The sequence below is a fragment of the Microcaecilia unicolor genome, chromosome 1 (assembly GCF_901765095.1).
Source record: "Microcaecilia unicolor chromosome 1, aMicUni1.1, whole genome shotgun sequence".
NCBI classification, from domain to species: domain Eukaryota; kingdom Metazoa; phylum Chordata; class Amphibia; order Gymnophiona; family Siphonopidae; genus Microcaecilia; species Microcaecilia unicolor.
In genome coordinates this window covers 278442567-278465638 of record NC_044031.1, presented here as the reverse complement: position 1 = coordinate 278465638, position 23072 = coordinate 278442567, and the positions used below count along the sequence as shown (strand labels likewise).

At 48.7% G+C, this 23072-nt stretch overlaps 1 protein-coding gene across 5 annotated transcripts in view; it reads right to left on the bottom strand.

Annotated features, from left to right (window-relative positions):
• Positions 1 to 23072, bottom strand: part of RBFOX2 (RNA binding fox-1 homolog 2) — a 769335-nt gene that overhangs the window by 327716 nt on the left and 418547 nt on the right. The gene's annotated exons all lie outside the window — the stretch shown is intronic.

Below are 23072 nucleotides of genomic sequence, written 5' to 3'. Positions count from 1 at the left end.
TCAAACAGGCACCAAATCCTGGCATAAGCCACGGAAGTGGACCGCTTGCGGGCTTGCAGGAGAGTGGAAATAACTTATTGGAATAACCTTTTATCCCTCAATTGTGCCCTCTCAATAGCCATGCCGTAAGACCAAAGCGGCCGGCGTCCTCCATGGCTACCGGTCCCTGAGTCAACAGGTTCGGTACCAGAGGTAACGGCAGAGGAGCCTCCAGGAGCATCTGTCGGAGGTCTGCATACAAGGTCTCCTTGGCCAATCCGGGGAGATGAGGACCACTTCTCCTGGGTGCAGCCGAATCCGCAAGAGCAGGCGCCCTATCAAGGGCCATGGGGGAAACACATAAAGTAGACCCGGAGGCCAGGGTTGAGCCAAGGCATCCAACCCTGCCGAGCGAGGATCTCTCCGTCTGCCGAAGAAGCACGGGACTTTGGTACTGGCACTTGTCGCCTGTAGATCATCACGGGCTTGCACCATTTGGCACAGATCTGCAGGAATACTTCGTCTGCCAGATTCCATTCTGCTGGATCGATCTGATGCCTGCTCAGATAATCGGCCTGCACATTGCTCTGACCTGCAATATGAGCTGCCGACAGACACTGAAGATGCAGCTCGGCCCAGTGGCAAATCAGTTCGGCCTGCGCGGCTAGTGCTCTGCACCTTGTTCCGCCTTGTCGATTTTATAGGCCACCGTTGTCGTGTTGTCCGACATCACTCTGACAGCCAATCCTTCCAGGGTCACTTGAAAGGCCAGAAGCACCTGAAACACCGCTTTCAACTCTAGGCGGTTGATGGACCACTCCGACTCCTCGGGTGTCCATAGACCCTGGGCATGCTTCCCCTTGCAGTGTGCGCCCCAGCCCTTAAGGCTGGCATCTGTTACCACTAGGCACCAAACGGGGAGCGTCAGCGGCATTCCTCGCCGCAGCATGCTGTCCGAGAGCCACCACTCCATGCTGAGACGGGCCGCCGGGAGCCAAGTAAGTCTGCATTGGTAATCCTGAGAAATAGGAGACCATCTCCGGAGTAGGGAATACTGTAGAGGTCTCAGGAGCGCTCTCGCCCAGGGTACCACTTCCATCGTGGCTGTCATCGATCCCAGCAGCTGGACAATGTCCCAAGCTCGCGGGAGGGGCATCCTCAGGAGCAGACGGACCTGATTCTGAAGCTTGCACCGCCTTGGCTCGGGTAGGAACACATAGCCCGAGACTGTGTCAAACCTGGCTCCCAAAAACTCTAGAGATTGTGAAGGGGACAGGTGACTTTTGGCCATATTGACGACCCAGCCTAAAAACTGCAGTACTGAGACCACTCTGGCTGTAGCTTGTAAGCTCTCTGTTGCAGAGTCTGCTCTGATGAGCCAGTCGTCTAGGTACGGGTGAACCCTGATACCTTCTCGCCTGAGAAAAGCAGCTACTACCACCATTACCTTCGAAAAGGTTCGGGGAGCTGTGGTGAGGCCAAAAGGCAAGGCCCTGAACGGGAAATGTTTTCCCAACACCGCAAACCTCAGAAACTTCTGGTGCGGGGGCCAAATCGGTATGTGCAAGTAAGCTTCTTTCAGGTCTAGAGACGTGAGAAACTCTCCTGGCTGAACCGCCGCAATGACGGAGCGCAGGGATTCCATGTGGAAATGCCGCACTCTCAGGGACTTGTTCACTTCTTTTAAGTCCAGAATAGGGCGAAAGGACCCACCTTTTCGCGGCACCACAAAGTAGATGGAGTATCGGCCGCAGCCTTGCTCGGCGGGAGGCACCGGGGTCACTGCCCCTAACTGAATCAAACCTTGTAAAGTCCTCCTCCACCGCCGCCCGTTTGACGGCAGAACCGCATCGGGACTCCACAAAACACGTCTCTTACTGGGGCGTTGAATTCTATTCTGTATCCATCTCTGATCAGGTCCAGAACCCACTGATCTGAGGAAATCTTGGCCCACTCCTCGACAAAGAGGGAAAGCTGTCCTCCGATGACAGGAAATCGAGGAGAGGGCCGGCGCACCATCATTGAGAGGGTCGCCCCTGAACTCCTGGTCTTGAGCCACCGGCTGCGGAACGCTTGTCCGAGCGAAAGGAGTTCCTCTGCTGACCACGGGCACGTGAAGTGAACCCAGCAGAACGCCCCGGGCGGTACCTTCTAGCTTCACGGAAGCGAGGTCTGTACGAAGAGTGGACCGCCTGGCCCTTAGAGGAAGGCCTCTGCCTATCTTCGGGCAAGCGCTGGGGTTTTGGCTCACCCAGGCCTTTCACAATTTTCTCTAACTCCTCACCAAATAGGAGAAGTCCTTGAAAAGGCAACTTCACCAACCTTTGCTTAGAGGCCATGTCCGCTGCCCAGTGTCGTAGCCACAGACGGCGGCGAGCCGCCACTGCTACTGCCATTTGTTTAGCCGAAGCTCTGACAAGGTCATAAAGGGCATCAGCCAGAAAGGACAAGGCCACCTCCATCCGCGGAGCACATCCAAGAAGGGCTCCGCTCCATCTCCAGGCTGAGCCACTGCCTGTTGCAGCCAAGCTAGGCAGGCTCTCACAGCATAACAGCTGCATGCAGACGCCCGAACAGTGAGACCTGCAATTTCAAGGACCGTTTCAACGCTGTTTCCAGCCTACGGTCTTGAACATCCTTCAGGGCAACACCTCCTTCAACAGGGAGGGTAGTTCTCTTTGTCACCGCAGTGACTAGGGCATCCACTGTAGGCATTTGAAAACGAGCCATATGTCCCTCATGCAGAGGGTATAACTGCCCCATAGCCCTGGAAACTCTCAAAGGTCCCTCGGGAACAGCCCACTGAGCCGAAACAAGCTCTAGGATGGAGTCATGCAAAGGAAAGGACCGAGCAGCTTTCTTGGTACTAGCCATCCTGGGATTACCCGAGGAGGCCATGCCACTGTCAGGATCTTCAATCGAGAGGGCCTGCAGGGTATCTGAAATAAGCGCTGGCAGCTCATCACGGTGGAAAATCCTCACCGCGGAGGGATCATCCAGATCCTGTGGTAAATCCGCACCTGACTCTGGTCCCTCAGACCAAGAACGTCTGTCAGAGTTCTCTGAATCCTCACACCCCGACCACGGGGGGGAAAAAGGTGCACCACAATCTGAAGGGGAATTAACCCTTCTGCGCTTATCTTTAGGCCAAGCATCCAGGAAAAAAGCCTCACTGGGCAGTCCCAGGCCAGAATCCATCGGGGGGGGGGGCAATCAGAGGAGCCTCAGGCGACCCTTGAGGGAGGGCTCTTTTCATCATGTATGCTTTATGCAGCAAAAGCACAAAATCCGGGGAGAAAATCTCACCCTGGCACCCAAATCCTGTCCGGTGCTAGCCACTCCTGAAATAACCTCATCTCGAGGTGCCCCACCCGGCTCAGGTCTCTCCGTGTCCACGGAGGCCGCGCCATGCGGTGTAAGCAAAATGGCGCCCGCTGCCAGCTCAGAGCGGGAAGAAACATCGCTCGCCATGCTCGGGCCGGCTCCTACGCCAATACAGCACGATTTACAGAGCCCTGCTGCTGATTTGCGCTTGCCACAAGTGGAACAGCGCTTTACATTGTCCGCAGCCATCGCCGAAAAACGGCGGTAAAATCCAAAATGGCGGTTCGCGCCAAAAACGCCCCGATCGTGGGCCCACCCCGGAGAAGTTGGAAAACACTCTTACCTCAAAGGATCTAGTGTACAACTACGATCCTGCTGAAAATCAGGTCAAAAACCTCTGTTCCAGCGTCTCTGCGTTTAAAAACGCGACGCAACTTTTTTTTTTTTTTTTAAAGCTGTGAGGAAAGCAGAGGTATTGAAGACTCCGGAGGCTCAGATGAGTGGGAAAGGCAGGGAAAGGGCGAACCTATATGCCTGCATCCACTGTTGGTGGGTAAGGACAGGGAAAGCAAGGCAATATGTCCACATCCACAGAGGTATGGGTAAGGTAGGGAAAGGGCTAACCTATGTGCCTTTAAGTGAAGCTGCTATAGCCTCCAACACCCCGGTTAACAACTGGTAAGCCAGGAACCACCTCCCAGCAGAATTTTCTGGAGCTCGAACAAGCTGCAGCCACCCTGCTAAGGGAGATAGAGAATACTGAAGAGGCAGTGGAGCTAGCTGGCCAAGAGGGCACTGTGAAAGTTTGAGTGCTCTCTATCTCCCCTGCTGGTTGATGGACATAACCCATACGTAATGGCTTCATCTGCTTGATGACAAGGAATGGAGTTTTTTGGTGCGGGGGGGGGGGGGGGGGGGGGGGGGGGGGGGGGCAAGGCCGTCCATACAGGAAGCTCATGACGAGCGCCTTTGTCCCCTCCCAATCCTTTTGGTTCGGTTTTTTCTTTTTTATTGCAGGGGGAAGCGGGGAGCCATGTGTTTTGTGGGTTATTTATTTTTTCTAACATGCCAGAAGCTTGGATTTATGCTGCAGAGAGAAGCGGGGAGCAGTGTCACAACACGCTGTGCTGAGCCAATCACAGTGCGTTTATCACAGCTATGGGCTGGGATTGGCTCAAGGTTTGTTTGTTTATAGTTTTTCCAAGCCCGTGCAGCCCTAACGAGAGGTGCAGACCTCTCGTTAGATTTCACGGCGTTTCAATCGCTTTCCCTGCGGTAAACCAATCGGAAAAGGTTAGTGCATGTCATTTCAATGGGGTTTGTAGAAGAATTGCTCAGCTGCGTTCCGTTTTCGTTAGCTGCTATTGTCGTCGGAAAATGGGCTTTAGTGCATGGAAAGGATAGGAAATTCTTCCTTGAGGGCTCATTAAACGATCAAAAACGTTTAGTGCATCTGGGCCTGAGTTTTAACTGAAACTGTGGAATGACTAGACCTAACAGTACCAAGTTTTATGTGGAAGAATCAGACTTTTTTCTACTTCTGAAAGCTGAAAAGTTATTCATGAAGCATGCAAAGAGGGGAGCAAAGCTTATGTTTATTATATTTTTGATATACTGCATTTCTGTGGTACAACCAAAGCAGTTGGCACTTTTGCCATAGGAAATGAATGTGCGAGGGTTCAACCAAAGCTACCTACGATTTCATATTGGTTTGGAGGCAGTAGTGCTGGTAAATTTTTAACAACAGGCTCTCTACCCGGTCCACCTCGGCGCGCCCCCGTCCACCACTGCACCCCCCCCCCCCCAAAAAAAAAAAAAAAAAACCATTGCAGAGCTGGCTATAGCCGGGGGGGGGGGGGGGGGGGGCAATGCATTACTCTCTTCAAGAAAAAAAAAATTTAAATGATCCCAGGTTCCAATCTAATTCATGTTTAATATGGGATAAAATGCCATAAATAAGTAAATAAATACAAACAGCACCTGATTCTCAAAGTGGACATATTCCAAACACTACAATAAAAATAAAATTATTTTTTCTACCTTTGTTGTCTGGTGACTTTGTTTCTCTGATCATGCTGGCCCAGTATCTGATTCTGCTGCTATCTGTTCCCTTGACTCCGTTTCCAGGGCTTCCTTTCCATTTATTTCTTTTCTTTCCTCCTTTCTTCTTCATTTCTGGTCCTCCGCAGACTTGACTGTACAGTGGATCCAGCTTCTGCCTATTTTCTCCATCCATGTGCAGTTTCTCTCCTCACTTCCTTTTCCCTCATCTAATCTCCTTCCTCTATCGTCCCTCCAAGTCCAGCATTTCTTCTCTCTCCCTTCCCTCCCCTCCATCCATGTCCTGAAACTCTCCTCCCTCCCCTGTCCTCCTCTATCCATCCATACCCAGCAATTCTCTTCTTTCTCCTGCCCCCCTACTTATCCATGCCCAGGAATTGTCTTCTCTCCTCTGCCCCCCTCTATCCATCCATGCCCAGCAATTGTTTTCTCTCCCCTGCCCCTCTCTACCCATCCATGCCCACCGATTCTCCTCCCTACCCTGCCCTTCCCTCCATGTCCTGCGATTCTCCTCCCTCCCCTGCCCTTCCCTCCCGCTCCCATCCATGTCCAGCGATTCTCCTCCCTCCCCTGCCCTCCCCTCCTGCTCCCATCCATGTCCAACGATTTTCCTCCCTCCCCTCCGGCTCCCATCCATGCCCAGCGATTCTCCTCCCTCCCCTTCCCTCCTGCTCCCATCCATGTCCAACGATTCTCCTCCCTCCCCTGCCCTTCCCTCCCATCTCATACCCAGCGATTCTCCTCCCTCCCCTGCCCTCCCATCTCATGCCCAGCGAGGAAAAGCTTGGGCAGCAGGGCTTTAACGCGGCGCTTCAACGGCGAGGAGGTATTTAAAAAAGATGGATGGGAGCGGGAGGGGACATTGGGAGCAAAGGGCAATCGCTGGGCATGTTTCGGAGGGGAGGTAAGCATGGCGCCCTCCTATCATGCTTACCTCCTGCAATGGAGCCGGCTCGCCCCGAACAACAACCGGCTCCAGCACACCACTGTTTGGAGGTGTTACTTTCTTTATCCTTACAGCGCTCTTCTTCCTTTCTCGAATTTCATTTTTTCCTCTTACCCCTCTTCACCCTTGAAGCTTCCCATTCCACCTCCACTAACCACATTTTTGTCCTAGGCAACTTGGAAGATTTCACACCAGCCACATCCACAGATTTTCTTCTGGTAGTCAATCAGCATGCTCTTTTGTCATAGGAAATACATGTGGGAGGGTTGAACCAAAGCTACCTACGATTTCATATTGGTTTGGAGGTGTTACTTTCTTTATCCTTACAGCTCTCTTCTTCCTTTATCCAACTTCTTTTTTTTCCTACCTCTTACTCTCTTCTCCCTTGAAGCTTTCCATTCTACCTCCACTTACCACACTTTGTCCTAGGCAACCTTGAAGATTTCACACCAGCCACATTCACATGTCTTCTTCTGGTAGTCAATCAGCAAACTCTCCTCCTACAGCGACCCCAAGTCAAAATTGTCCATGTGAGCAAGTAAAGGTTGCAACAGTGTTTTCTTTTCTGAGAACACAGTGCACATGCCCTCACCTCTTATCATGGCTGGGCTGAAGTGGCACACCCTCCTCAGCATGGATCACATTATGTAGGTGTCAGGAAGGAACTTTTAATCACCCAAGCAACCAGCATTGTCCATAGGTTTTGTCATTTGCCAATGACCATCGCACCATTAGATGATATTCCCTCAGAAAAGGCCTAAGGGAAGGTTTAGAATGTACTACAAATATGCATTCACTATAAAGAAAAAGTTTCACTACTGATAATTAGGCTTAGTGAAATCGTATTTTTACTTAGAGAATGAAAAGTCTGCTGCTAAGCATCTAGTTTGAAAAAACAGAACAAACTGTGGAAAGCTTATCATAGCTTAATGAGAGTTTATGAAGGATAACGAACAAATTCATGCTGTCATTATCTATTATTAATTGCTGAATACTTTTATCTAAAGAATGGCATGATACACAGTTAAACCAAGGCTGAATGGACAACTGGAAAAGCAATAGGGAAAAGGAAAAAAAGGCTACCTAAGACGTGGGAGTTTGTATCAAAGCACAATGAAATGAGAGGATGAGTGCAAATGTGTGTAAAGAACACTAAGGAGATGCATGGGCTCAGGTTTAACTTCTGTAGCCAACACCTCTTGCTCCAAAGGTAGAGTACAAAACTGCATAACACTGTTCCATTATCTTCAACTCATATTCAGTGGAAAAACAAAATGAGAATGGGGGAAACCCCTACAAGTGAACCCCTACAACTGCCTCAGGAATTGACAAATCAGTATGGGTGAGTATGAAAAGCAGTGTTCACAATTTTATGTACATAAAGGGCAAGGTACATAAAACACAGCATTCTTGATAAAGCAAAGATACTTACCTGTAGCTGGTGTTCTCCAAGGACAGCAGGTCGCTTATTCTCACATGTTTGTGATGTCATCCGATGGAATCCCAGTGCACATGCTGAATAGCTAGCACTAAAGAACGTTCTAGCATTGTCCCACTGCCCATGCGCTGCAGCCTTCATGCCAGATGCTCGAGCGCAGGTCCCTCAATCAGATGAAAAGAACAAAGAGTACAATGAAAAACAACTCCTAGGGGAGATGGGAGGGTATGTGAGATAAGCGGCCCAATGTCCTCAGAGAACATCAGCTACAGATAAGTATTTTTGCTTTCTCTAAGGACAAACAGACTGCGTTATTCTCAAATGAGGGAACCCCTAGCTACCAGGCTAACCAAAAACAAGAACGCTAGGAAAATGGAGTCTCAAAACGTCGAGACACAAACACCAATCACTCTGAAACCATATACAAACTAGCTGTGTAGGTGCAGCCTGGAACAGAATAAAACAGGCCTAAGAGGGAGGAGTTTGATTCTAGGCACTGAACAAATCTCCTCTAAGGAGGATGATCTCAAGTGGGCTACTGACACAGCAATGGCTTTGACATGCCCTGTGACATGTCCCTCAAGAGTCAGCACAGCGTGAATATAAGCAAAGGACATGCAGTCTGCTCTCCAATTTGAAAGTGTGTGTTTGCCGATGGCCATCCCCAACCTGTTGGGGTCAAAAGAAACTAAAAACTGGGTGCACTGTCTATGGGTATTAGTCTGCTCAGATAGAAGGCTAAGGCACGCTTGAAGTCTAAAGTACACAATACACTTTTGCCAGGATGGGCATGAGATCTGGGGAAGAACAACTGACTGGTTAAGATGGAACTCCGACATGACCTTAGGAAAAAGGGTAGAAGTATTCTCAATGGAGAAGGGTAGATAGTGGGTTTCTCCAGGGGTCTGTGCTGGGACCGTTGCTTTTTAACATATTTATAGATGATCTGGAGATGGGAGTAACTAGTGAGGTAATTAAATCTGCCGATGACAAAAAGTTATTCAAAGTTGTTAAATCGCAAGAGGACTGTGAAAAATTACAAGAGGACCTTATGAGACTGGGAAACTGGGAATCCAAATGGCAGACGATGTTTAACGTGAGCAAGTGCAAAGTGATGCATGTGGGAAAGAAGAAACCGAACTAGAGCTACGTAATGCAAGGTTTCACATTAGGAGTCACCGACTAGGAAAGGGATCAAGGCGTCATTGTTGATGATACGTTGAAAGCCTCTGCTCAGTGTGCAGCGGTGGATAAGAAAGCAAATAGAATGTTAGGTATTATTAGGAAAGGAATGGAAAACAAAAATGGAAAATGTTATAATGCCTTTGTATTGCTCCATGGTGCGACTGCACCTCAAATATTGTGTTCAATTCTGGTCACCGAATCTCAGAAAAGATATAGTGGAATTAGAAAAGATGAAGAGAAGGGCGACGAAAATGATAAGACGATGGGACGACTTCCCTATGAGGAAAGGCTAAAGCAATTAGGTCTCTTCAGCTTGGCGAAGAGATAGCTGAGGGGAGATATGATAGAGGTCTATAAAATGATGAGTGGAATGGAACGGGTAGATGTGAATCGCTTGTTTACTCTCCAAAAATACTAGGACTAGGGGGCACGCAATGAAGCTACAAAGTAGTAAATTTAAAACAAATCAGAGAAAATATTTCTTCACTCAACATGTAATTAAACTCTGGAATTCGTTGCCAGAGAATGTAGTAAAAGCAGTTAGCTTAGTGGGGTTTCAAAAAGGTTTGGATAGCTTCCTAAAAGGAAAGTCTATAAGCTATTATTAAAATGACTTGGGGGAAATCCACTGCTTATTTCTAGGATAAAAGGCATAAAATGTATTGGGATCTTGCCAGGTACTTGTGACCTGGATTAGCCACTGTTGGAAGCAGGGATGCTGGGTTTGATGAACCTTCTGTCTGCTCCAGTATGGCAATACTTATGTATTTACATCTACTCTGTTGTGATGAAATTTAATATATGGTGGGTGAGCTACTAGGGCTTGGAGCTAACTGACTCTGCGAGCTGAAGTGACCACTACCAGAAACACAACCTTCCAGGTCAAAATCTTCAGATGGCAGGTATCCAGAGGCTCAAAATGAGCTTTTATCAGCTGGGTGAGAACTACGTTGAGATACCATGACACTGTAGGGGGTTTTGTCAAGAAACCTTTCGTGAAGCGAACTAAAGGCTGTACAGAGATGGACTCATCTCCTGCACACGAATGATAAGCACTAACTGCATTAAGATGAACCCTTACAGAGCTGGTTGTCAAACCAGACTCAGAGAAGTGCATGAGGTATTCAAGCAGTTTTTGTGTAGGGTAAGAGAAGGAATTTAAGACTTTACCATTAAAGAGTAACACCTCTTAGTGGAGTCTTTCCAGGAAGCACACAAGGCACAGGAGACACCCTCAGGCAATCAGAGGGATTCTAGTTCTACACTCTCAACATCTAAGCCATGAGGGCCAGGGATTTCAGGTTCGGATGCAGAAGGGACCCCGTGTGCCTGACGAGGGTTGGAAAACAGTCCAATCTGCACAGATCTTCTGAAGGTAACTCCAAAAGAAGAAGGAACTATATCTGTTGCGGCCAATGAGAAACAATCAATATCATGGTGCCTCTCTAGCAGAGATACAGGAGGATACGCACACAGAAGTTCTGTTCCCCAATGTAGGAGAAAGGCATCTGACGCTAGTCTTCCGTGTGATCCGAGCCTACAGCAGAACCGAGGAACCTTGTAGTGGCAAAATGATCCACCGAGAAGGTGCCCCACTCTCAATCTTCTGGACTATGCCCTTGTTGAGAGACCACTCATGCAGCTGCAATATCCTGCTGATTCTGTCCACCAGGCAACTATTCTTGCCAGGAAGGTATAAGGCGCAGAGACTCATCCCATGAACGAGAGCCCATTGCAATATACCTACTGCTTCTTCACACAAGAGATAGGATCCCATATCCTCTTGCTTGTAGCCATAAAACATCGCAACCTGGTTGTCTGTCTGAATTTGGATAATGTAGTTTTGGAGTCGATCTCTGAAAGCATTTAGAGTGTTCCAAATGGCCCATAGCTTGAGATTGATTTGAAGATGAGCCACCTAAGCGGACCACTGACCTTGAGTGTGAAGCCAACCCACATAAGCTCCCCAACCCAGGTTGGATGCATCTGTTGTCAACACCTTTTGATGTGGTGGAATTTGTAATGAAAGTCCCAGAGTAAAATTGGACAGGATTGTTCACCGGAGAAGGGCGTAAGCAAACTCTGGCAGGACACGAATGACATCTATTAGGTTCCCCATGGCTTGAGGCCACTGGGAAGTTAAGGTCCACTGGAGCCGTACCATGGGAACAACATGCACTATGGAGGCCATGTGGCCCATCAGTCTTAACATTTGCTGAGCTGAAACCTGCTGGCTGCTGTGGACCTGCAAGGCAAGTGCTACCAAGGTATCCGTTCTCACTAGAGGGAGCCTGAGGTGCATCTAGCAGGGCTCGTATGTACTCCAACTGCCATACTGGATGGAGACAGGACTTACGATAATTTATGACATCTGAATAGTCAACCGCATTGTCTTGATTGCCCTCTCCTGAGATGTGCTCTTGACCAGCCAATTGTCCAGATAAGGAAACACATACACTCCCAGTCTTCCTAGATATGCTGCAACCACTGCCAGGCCAAATGGAAGAATGTGATACTGGAAGTGGCATTTCCCCACTCAAAATCAGAGATACTTCCTATGACTGGGAAGTATCGAAATGTGGGTATAGGCAACCTTCCAGAGAGAATACCCAATCGTTTTCTTGAATGAGAGCAAGTAGGGTGCCCATGGAAATCATCCTGAACTTTCTCTTCACCAGAAATCTTTTCAGGGTCTTTAGGTCTAGGAAGGGCTGGAGTCCTCCCCCTCCCCACTTACTCTCTAAATAATCTTCCAATTTCTTGGCAGGGCACATCCGTCAACCTCTCCTGAACAGTCTGTCGTAAGCTCCCCTGGCTCAGGAAGTTTATTCCAGGCGTAGGGTGCAGCGAGACAGAAGGCGCGAAGTCTGGAGTTGGCAGTAGTGGAGAAGGGAACAGATAAGAAGGATTTATCCATGGAGCGGAGTGCCCGGGAAGGGGTGTAGGGAAGGACGAGTGTGGAGAGATACTGGGGAGCAGCAGAGTGAGTACATTTATAGGTTAGTAGAAGAAGTTTGAACAGGATGCGAAAACGGATAGGGAGCCAGTGAAGCGACTTGAGGAGAGGGGTAGTATGAGTAAAGTGACCCTGGCGGAAGACGAGACGGGCAGCAGAGTTTTGAATCGATTGGAGAGGGGAGAGGTGACTAAGTAGGAGGCCAGCAAGAAGCAGATTGCAGTAGTCTAAACGAGAGGTAACAAGAGTGTGGAAAGAAAGGGGCGGATTTTACGGATGTTGTAAAGAAAGAAACAAAAAAAAGCAAACGACAGGTCTTGGCGGTCTGCTGGATATGAGAAGAGAAGGAGAGAGAAGAGTCAAAGATGACCCCAAGGTTTCGAGCTGAGGAGACAGGGAGAATGAGAGAGCCATCAACAGAAATAGAAAACGGGGGGAGTGGGGAGGTGGGTTTGGGAGGAAAAATGAGAAGCTCGGTTTTGGTCATGTTTAATTTCAGGTGGCGTTGAGACATCCAGACAGCAATGTCAGACAAGCACGATGAAACTTTGGTTTGGATGCAAGGTGAAATATCAGGGGTAGAAAGGTAGATTTGGGAGTCATCAGCATAGAGATGGTAGGAAAAGCCATGGGATGAGATTAATGAACCAAGGGAAGAAGTGTAGATAGAAAAGAGGAGGGGACCAAGAACAGAACCCTGAGGTACGCCGACAGGCAGAGGGATAGAAGTAGAAGAGGATCCACCAGAGTGAACACTAAAGGTGAGGAGGAAGAGGTAGGAAGAAAACCAAGAAAGGACAGAGCCCTGGAATCCAAGTGAGGACAGGGTATCGAGAAGTATGCTGTGATCAACAGAGTCAAAAGCAGCGGAAAGATCAAGAAGAATGAGGATGGAATATTGACCTCTGGATTTAGCCAGTAATAGGTCATTGGAGACTTTAGTAAGCGCAGTTTCGGTTGAGTGGAGAGGGCGAAAACCAGATTGTAGTGGGTCAAGAATAGCATGTGAGGAGAGAAAATCAAGGCAGCGGTGGTGAACAGCATGCTCAAGTAATTTGGAGAGAAAAGGGAGGAGGGAGATGGGTCGGTAATTAGAGGGACAAGTAGGGTCAAGTGAAGGCTTCTTAAGAAGAGGTGTGACCACAGCATGTTTAAAGGCAGTAGGGACAGTTGCAGTGGAAAGTGAGAGGTTGAGAATGTGACAGATAAAAGGAATAAGAGCAAGTGAGATGGCATTAAGAAGGTGGGTGGGAATGGGATCAGAGGAACAGGTGGTACATTTTGAGGAAGAAAGGAGAAGTGTAGTTTCCTCTATAGTAACTTCAGGAAAGGAGGAAAAGGAAAGAAAATTACCAAGGTAAGAACCTAATTTTCCCTTCCTTGTCATCAGCAGCAGAGGAATCCATTACGAATGGGATGTATCAAAGCAATCCCTAAATAGGGCGGGAACAAGCCACACCACGCTCAAGCACTTGTGCTCCAAAAAGCGCGCCCCTCCTGGCAGCCACATCCAGCCTGTAACGACGGGCAAAAGAGAGCTTAGAAGCCCAAGTAGCTGCACTACATATCTCTTGAAGAGAGTGCGCTCCCGTCTCAGCCCAAGAGGAAGAAATCGCTCTTGTGGAATGTGCCTTAAAGGCGTCAGGCGGAGGCCGGCCAGACAGCAGATATGCAGAAAAAATGGCTTCCTTAAGCCAACGGGCTATAGTGGCTTTAGACGCTGGAGACCCTCTGCGAGGACCTGACAACAATACAAAAAGGTGATCAAAGGTCCTGAAAGCATTAGACATCTGCAGATACTGCAACAGAGCCCTGCGCACATCCAGAAGGTGCAACTGCCCAAAAGATTCCGGAAACTCCTCCCTAGTAAAGGAGGGCAGATAAATAGGCTGGGTTAGGTGAAACGCTGAAACCACCTTAGGCAGGAAGGAATGCACAGTACGTACCGTTACTCCGGACTCTGAGAATTGTAGAAATGGGTCTCAACAGGACAGCGCCTGGAGCTCAGATACCCATCTCGCCAATGTAATGGCCTCCAAAAAGGCTGTCTTTAGAGTCACATCCTTCTCCGAAGCTCGCCTCAGCGGCTCAAAGGGCGAACACTGAAGAGCCTTTAATACTAGCCCCAGGTTTCAAGCCGGACAAGGGGCCCGCATGGGAGGCCGAAGCCGAAGCACCCCTCTAAGAAACCGTGCAATGTCCGGATGCGCAGCCAGGCAGAGGCCCAAGACCTTCCCCCGAAAACATGCCAAGGCTGCCACTTGAACACGCAGGGAATTATAGGCCAAGCCTTTTTGTATACCATCCTGCAAAAAGTCAAGTATCGGCGAGACAGAAGCCCGCATGGGTGTAATCGCTTTAGAAACACACCAAGCCTCAAACTGGCGCCAGATCCAAGCATAGGCAACCGAAGTGTAACGCTTGCAGGCCTGCAAGAGAGTGGAGATGACCTTGTTAGAATAGCCCTTGTCTCTCAATTGCGCCCTCTCAATAGCCATGCCGTAAGACCAAAGTGGCAGGGATCCTCCATGGTCACCGGACCCTGCATCAACAGGTTCGGTACCAGAGGCAAAGGAAGGGGAGCCTCCACCAGCATCTGCAGGAGGTCCGCATACCACGGCCGCCTGGGCCAATCCGGGGCAATGAGGAACACCATTCGTCGCAGGAGTCGCCGCCCTATTAAGGGCCAAGGAGGGAACACATACAGGAGGCCCGGGGGCTAGGGTTGAGCCAAGGCATCCAACCCCGCCGAGCGAGGATCTCTCCGTCTGCTGAAAAATGACGGGACTTTGGCATTTGTGCTTGAGGCCATAAGATCCGCTACGGGTGTTCCCCATTTGGCACAGATCTGAAGGAACACTTCGTCTGCCAGTTCCCACTCCGCAGGGTCGATTTGATACCTGCTTAGAAAGTCGGCTTGCACGTTGCTCTGACCTGCTATGTGAGCTGCTGACAGAAGCTGCAGATGTAGCTCGGCTCAGTGGCATATCTCTGCGGCCAGTGGCATAGCTCTGCGGCCAGTGCTTGACACTGAGGGCCGCCTTGTCGATTTATGTAGGCCACTACTGTCGTGTTGTCCGACAGAACTCTGACAGCTAGTCCCTCCAGAGTCATGTGAAAGGCCAGAAGAGCCTGGAATATCGCTCTCAGTTCCAAGCGATTGATGGACCACCCCGTTTCCTCGGGTGTCCATACACCCTGGGCATAGCTTCCCTGGCAATGTGCTCCCCAGCCCTTTAGGCTGGCATCCGTTACCACCAGGCACCAATCGGGAAGCGCTAGCGGCATTCCTCACAGGCATCTGTTTAGCTTAAAATGACGTGGCTGACTCCATGCGCGGTGCAACCTCAGCGAGGGACTCCGCACCATCTACGGGCTGTTCCACTGCCTGTTATAACCAAGAGAGGCAGGCTCGAGCAGCATAAGAACTGCAAACAGACGCCCTTAAGGCTAGGCCCGAAATCTCAAAGGACCGTTTTAGCGCTGATTCCAGCCGCCGGTCCTGAATGTCCTTCAGGGCGACTCCTCCCTCTACTGGGAGGGTGGTCTTTTTTTGTCACCGCCGTGACTAAGGCATCCACTTTAGGAAACCCAAAACGGGACAAGTGCTCCTCACTCAGAGGATAAAGATGCCCCATCGCCCTGGCCACTTTCAAGGGCCCCTCTGGGTCAGCCCATTGAGCAGAAATAAGCTCTTGGATGGAGTCATGCAAAGGAAAGGCACAAGCAGGCTTCTTAGTACTCGCCATCCTCGGATTGCCAGAGGAGGCCTCGCGTTCAACAGGGTCATCAATAGAGAGGGCCTGTAAGGCATCAGAGACAAGTGCTGGCAGCTCATCGCAGTGAAAAATCCAAACCGCAGTGGGATCATCCAGATCCAGTGGCAAACCGGCTCCTTCCTCTGGCTCTTCAGACCACGAAGGCCTGTCAGATCCCTCAGAATCCCCACAGCCCGACCACGGGGGGGGGGGGGGGGGGGGGGGGGGGAGGAAGGGGGGGAGCGCCATTCTCCGACAGGGAATTTACCCATCTATGCTTAGCGTGCATCCAACGCTCAGGGGCATCCACGTCTGGCATCAGCCCCAGGCCATTATCAGTCGGAGGGGAACCAGGTAGCAACGCAGTGTCAGACACCTGCGGCAGAGCTCTTTTCAGCATGAAGGCTTTATGTAAAATAAGCACAAACTCTGGGGAGAAAAACTTACCCTGACCTCCCATCTCCAAATTAGGAGCCACGGGGAACGGAGCTCCTCTGGTAGCCTCGGCCCGAGGCGCCCCTCTGCTCTCAGACTCCTCTGCAATTGCGGGGGTCGAGACATGCGGCACTTCCAAGATGGCACCCTGTACCAGCTCCATCGAGCGGGAAGAATCATCGCTCACCATGCTCGTACTGGCTCTACCGTCTAAACAGCACGTTTTACAGAGCCCCGCTGCTGATCTGCGCTTGCCACAACGGGAACAGCGCTTAACTCCCTCAGCGACCATCGCCGAAAAATGGCGGAATAAAATTCAAAATGGCAGCTTTGCACCAAAATCACCCCGATCGGAACGTCATCCGCGGGCCCTCCCTGGAGGAGCTCAGTACCGCTCTTACCTGAAAAGACCGAGTCCATGAGCTCCGGTCACACTGCACAGTCAGGAAAAGCCTCAGAAATAGCAGTGCTGAAAAGCGCGTTTTTTTTTTTTTTTTTAACGCTGTGAGGAAAGTTGGAGGCAAACAGCTACAGAGGTACTCCGGAGGAAGAAGAGGGTGAGAAAGGCAGGGAAAGGGCGAACCTATATGCCTGCATCTACACAGGGGGAAAGGTAAGGCAGGGAAATGGCGAACCTATGTGCCTTTAAAGTAGGCTCCACTTAGCCACAACACCCCTGCTACAACTGGCAAAAGCACAGGAGCCACCCCAGGCAGAATCTTCAAGGAGCTGAACAAGCTGCGTCCAACCCTGCTGGGAGATAGAGAAATACTGACAGGCAGATTGATCTAGCCGTCCTAGAGGCACTGTGGTTTTCAGTGTTCTCTATCTCCCCCTGCTGGTAGGTGGACACAACCCATTCGTAATGGATTCATCTGCTATTGCTGACAAGGAATGCTGTGTTTTATGTTATCTTGCACTTTATGTACATGAAACTTTGAACACTGCTTTTCATACTCATCCATACTAATTTGTCGACTCCTGAGGAAGGAGTCTCAGCATCGATTCTGAACAATAAACTATTTACTTTACCTTTGTGTTGGAATTGGATTGGTCCTCCCCTACTCTTTCTTTTTCTGATATTCAGTGGAACCATTTCATTATGGCTTTAAAAATAATAGGATTAAAGGATACGCAGAGGTATTTCAAATCAAATATAAAAAAAATATCAATCAACTGAAAGGGGGAAAAGGCAGCAAATGTGAACATTTCCAGAATAAGAAAACAGATTTACCAAGGAACTATAAAGAGATAAACCAAGACCAAAAGTACCTCCTGAGGAGTGACCAAAATCAATATCAATCAATAAAATAAAAGCCAAACACAGAGAAAATAAATAAATAAATAAATAAAAATAAAATAGGAGGAACCTTTTGGAAACACTGCTACACCTGTGAAGTATCACCACAAAAGAGAGAAAAATGAAGGAAGAAGGTATTTCTCTTAAATTATAATTCATTGTCTGCTTCTTGCATATCTGAACAATGTAGTGACACCTGTTGAATTAGCAGACCTACATTCATCATTTCAGAATCCCTTCTTGTGTTCCTCCTCATTCTAAATGTTTTCCCACCAATACCGCAGGTATAAGAATACAGAAAGAAAGAAAACTGAGACAAGTTAGAATATGAGTGTAAAAGATAGCTGGCTAAAGTGGGCAGGTCCTGAGTCTATAAATATGTATCAAAGTCGAAGAATAAAGTGTCAAAAAATGTTTCAACAGTGTAAACTTCAAAAGGTGTATATATTCTCTTAGGCAATTGAATGAAAACAGATTGAAAAAAAAAGTGTTCATAGATGATGACTCCATATAGGTGTGCAAGCCAGTCTGTCTCTCTTGTCTCTTACACATCCCACGTCCCCTCAGCCAGTACACCTATGGAAACAATTCAACTGTATTTAAAGATCCCTTAAGAGGTAGTGTTTTATCATTTATACTCTAAAACCCTGTCTGATATTATGACAAACTAAAATTATATTATAGTTTTAATGTCAGTAAGGCCTACACACACACAGTCCTTCCACTGCAAAACACTATACACAAACTTGGGCAAAAAGACATTCAGAACCTTACCATACCATAACAACGCTAACTCCCAGGACATGAAGAGCTACAACCTCATGCAAGAAAAGGCAGCATTTTTATACTGGGCCCTAAAATACCAATACACTTACCGCATGACTCCCAACCCCCCAATCCCAAAACAACAGGAGTGGAACAAGATCTTTACACAGATACTACGTTCTAGCAGAATACTACACCTTGGTCACACTTGAAAAACACATGACACAACAAATAGGACACAGAGATGTGAAGGCAAAAAACTGAATTGGAAACCTCAAAAAGTCAGACTCCGCATACAGCAATACTGGAGAAATTTGAAACTGAAATGCAAAGTATCAAAGATGTGTATTTCCAAAAGCTGACATATTCTAAGTAACTTCAGAATAAAAATACTTTTTTCTACCTTTGTCTCACCATTTAATTTTTTTATTTGCTTTGGTCCCGGTTTCTCTCTTCTGCATTTTTCTGTTTTGTTTTTTCTTGTCGCTGCAATGTCTCCTGTCCATTTGAAATTTCTCTCCATATCCCTCCTGCATCTCTACCTGTCCCGTCTAATCTCCCCTCTGTGTCCCTGTCCTTCGTCCAGATTCAGCATCTGCCCTCTCAGTGTCCCAGTTTCAGCATTTCACCCTTTGTGTCTCTGTCTTTCCCTATCCTGCATTTCCCCCGTGTCCCTATATCACCCTGTGATCAACACTGCCCCTGTGTCCCTATCCTTCCTTCTTCCATCTCCTTGCCCCTCCCATATCCCCAACCCCGAGGCCAGTATCTCTCCTGTTGCTTCCCACCCGCACCTCCCTCACAGTTCAGTATGGCTCCATCCTCAGCCTCCAGTGTCTCTTCCCGTCTTCCATCCAGCATATTCCCAACATTTTTCTCCCCCCCCCCCCCCCCCCCCCAGTCTCTCTCTATTCCTTCCTGCACAGATTTGTCCCTTTCATGCATATCCATTCTGGATATCCTGAAAACTTAACTGGCAAGGGGGTGCTCCAGGACCGACTTGGGAAACAGTGATTTAACTCTACGTGCCATCCCGGGCTGCCGGCAGTGATTGAAAAAACGCAGATTTGCTAAACAAATTCTTGTGTGTTCATGGAGGAAAATCCTGGAGGATTGCAGTTGGCTGCAAAGGGTGTTTAGCGAAGATACATCTGTAGCAGGTATTCTCTGAGGACAGCAGGCTGATCATTCTCACAATCGGGTTGATGATCCGTGTTGGCCCGGGAACCGGCATATTGCATAGAAAAAAGAAAAAGTTTTGCTAGAGCCTTTTGGCGTGCGTGCCTCTGCAGAGTGCCTTCCCGGCCATCGCGTGACCACGCTCCTCAGTTTTATACAAAAACATAAATGAAAGAAAAGAAACAACTCCAACGGGAGGTGGGCGGGATTGTGAGAATGATCAGCCTGCAGTTCTCAGAGAATATCGGCTACAGGTAAGTACCTTCTCTTTTTCTGAAGACAAGCAGGCTGAATCATTCTCATAAGTGGGGTATCCCCTAGCATCCAGGCTCACCCAAAACAATAATCATTGGTTAACTGGGCCTTGCAACGGCGAGGACATAACACAGATTAACCTGAAACTATACACAAACTACCTGAGTGCAGCCTGGAACAGAACAAAATGGGCCTAGGAGGGTGGAGTTGGATTCTAGACACCAAATAGATTCTGCAACACTCATTGCCCAAACTGATTGTCGCGTTGGGTATCCTGCTCAAGACAGTAGTGAGATGTGAATGTGTGACATAAAGACTACATTGCAGCTTTGCAAATCTCTTCAATAGAGGCTAAGTGAACCACGGACGCAGCCATGGCTCTGACATTATGAGCTGTGACATGACCCTCTAGATCAGTCCAGCTTGGGCATAAATGAAGAAAATGCAATCTGCTAGCCAATTGGAAATGGCGTGTTTAACGATGGCGACTCCCCTCCTGCTCCTCCTGTTGGGATCAAAAGAGAAACAACTGGGCGGACTGTCTGAAGGGTTTGTCCGCTCCATGTAAAAGGCCAATGCTCTCTTACAGTCAAAGGTATGCAAGCTACTTTCGCCAGGGTGGGCATGAGGATGGGAAAAAAAAGTTTGCAAGACAATCGACTGGTTCAAATGGAACTCCTACACCACCTTCAGCAGGGTGTGTGCGGAGGACTACTCTGTTATGATGAAACTTAGTACAAAAGGTAAATCCATTACTAAGGCCTGAGCTCACTGACCCTACGAGCTGAAGTAACAGCCACCAAGAAAACGACCTTCCAGGTCAAGTACTTCAGATGGCAGGAATTCAGCGACTCAAAGGGAGCTTTCATTAGCTGGGTGAGTACGACATTAAGATCCCATGACACTGCTGGAGGTTTGACATGGGGCTTTGACAAAAGCAAACCTCTCATAAAGCGAACTAAAGGCTGACCAGTTATAGGCTTACCTTCTACACATTGATGATAAACACTAATTGCACTAAGGTGGACCCTTACGGAGTTGATCTTGAGACCAGACTCTGATAAGTGTAGAAGTATTCAAGCAAGGTCTGTGTAGGACAAGAAAGGGGATCTATGACCTTGCTGTCACACCAGACAGCAAACCGCCTCCATTTAAAAGAGTAACACCTCTTAGTGAAATCTTTCCTGGAAGCCAGCAAGACCCAGGACACAACCTCCGAAAGACCCAAGGAAGCAAATTCTAGGTTCTCAACATCCAGGTCATAAGAGCCAGAGACTGGAGGTTGGGATGTAGAAGTGACCCCTCGTTCTGGGTTTTAAGGGTCAGGAAACACGCCAATGTGGACAATACCAGAAGTAGAGGGAACCAAATCTGACGTGGCCAGTAAGGTGCATCAGGAGCATGGTTCCCCTGTCTTGCTTGAGTTTCAACAAAGTTTTTCCCACTAGAGGTATTGGAGGATACGCATACAGAAGGCCTATTCCCCAATGAAGGAGAAAGGCTTCTGACACTAGTCTGTCATGGGCCTGAAGCCTGGAACAGAACTGAGGGACCTTGTGATTGAGTTGAGTGGCGAAAAGATCCACCGAATGGGTGACCCACGCTAGTAAGATCTTGTGGGCTTGTCAGATAGCACTTCTCTCAAGGATATCCGAGACCGTGCCCGCCTCGACTTCGAGGACCCATGGCCCCGAGAACGGCACTGAGGAGTCTGTTCTTGCCTCAACTCCGGCAAAGCTTCCTCCACTGACGGAGAACCGGCCTGGGTGGCAATCAACACTGAAACCACAAGCGGTGCCAGGCTGGGGGCCAGGCGAGGATGTAGTGGAAGGCATGGTAGGCGCAAGACCCCCGGTGCACATCACGGCATAAAGGCCTCCAAAAGATCTGGGAGCAAGGCCCGGAGATGCTCGTTGAGAGCCGCCATCGGTAAAGGCTGCGAGGCCGGTGTGGGCTCAGGTTGCCTAACCGCCTGGGGTGTGGGAGAAATATCTCGGCTGCTGGGAGACAGGTGTGCCGGCACCTCTTCAATGGAGGGGGAGCGGTCCTCCTGGCGCCGATGCTTCTCGGGAGCCAGATACCTCGATGTCCCGGAGCTCCTGGCACAGTGTGTTGAAGGAGATTGGTGTCGGCGTTTCTTAGCCTTCGCCCGGTGCCGACAAGGACGTGGAATTTTCACAACGCCTCAGGACGGTTGGTCCCATGTGGCCTGCACAGCAGGAGGCCTCGAGGCAGGTGGAGACCCACTCGACGCCTCACTGCTCCCAGTGTCCCTGGGACTCGCAGCAGCAGCCATCCCTACTGCGACTCCTGATGCCTCCGCTGACGCCGCCAACCTCAATGACGATGTCGAAGGACCGGATCGAGCTCCACAAAGCTTCTCTCTCCGAGCTTCTCAGGAAACGTGTGTCCTTTTCTTCATACGAAGACAAAGGATGCAATTTGCCAGGCTATGGTCGGGCCTGAGACACTGGATATACTAAGAATGTATCAGTACCCAAGATGGTCCGGTTGAACCGAGAACAACGTTTGAAGCCACTGGGTGTCTTCAATGACATGGAAGGAAAGACAGCTTTGGCGAAATCAAAAGGCTCGATTGTACCTATGAAAAAAATAAAGGCACAAAAACAGGGACTATCCCGACCAAGTCTAAGTACAGCCCGCAATGGAAAAATAAAGAAAACAAACATGGGCCAAAAGTACTAAAGAAAAATAAGGGAATTCCCCCCCCCCCCCCCTTAAAATAAAAGCAAAATAGTAGCTAAAAAAAAAAAAAAAATAGCCGAAAGGCACAGACAAAAAGAAGGATCTTTCCCGGGCAGTAGAGGAGCCACAGAAAACATTGCTGCTCCTCACGCAGAAAAAAAAAACCGAACTGTGGAGCACAGTCATGTGATGGGCAGGAAGGCACTCCAGGCATGCGCGGTACAGCATGCACACCAGAAAGTTCTAGCAAAACTTTTTTTTTTTTTTTTTTTTTTTTGCTATGCAATATGCCAGTTCCCGGGCAGACGCGGATCATCAACCCACTTGTGAGAATGATTCAGCCTGCTTGTCTTTGGAGAAATATATGAACAACTTAAAAATTTGAATGTAGACAAAGCCATGGGGCCAGATGGGATACATCCAAGAACACAGAGAAATCTTGGTGGGACCTCTTAGGTTTTATTTAACAGATGCTTGGAGACCTCGTTGAGGTTAGACCACAAATCCTGCCAAACAAAATGATTGATTTCTTTGACTGGGTGACATTCTTGGATAATGGACAGGTGCTAGATGTGGTTTACTTGGATTTCAGAAAAGCCTTTGATACAGTTCCTCATAGGAGGCTCATGAAAAAGCTGGTTAGGATCCAAAGTGGAGAACTAGATTGGACAGTGGTTGACAGACAGGTGACAGAGTGGTGGTAAATGGATCCTGCTTGGAGGAAAACAAGATGAGTACTGGAGTGCCTCAGGGATTGGTGCTATTTAACATATTTGTGAACGATA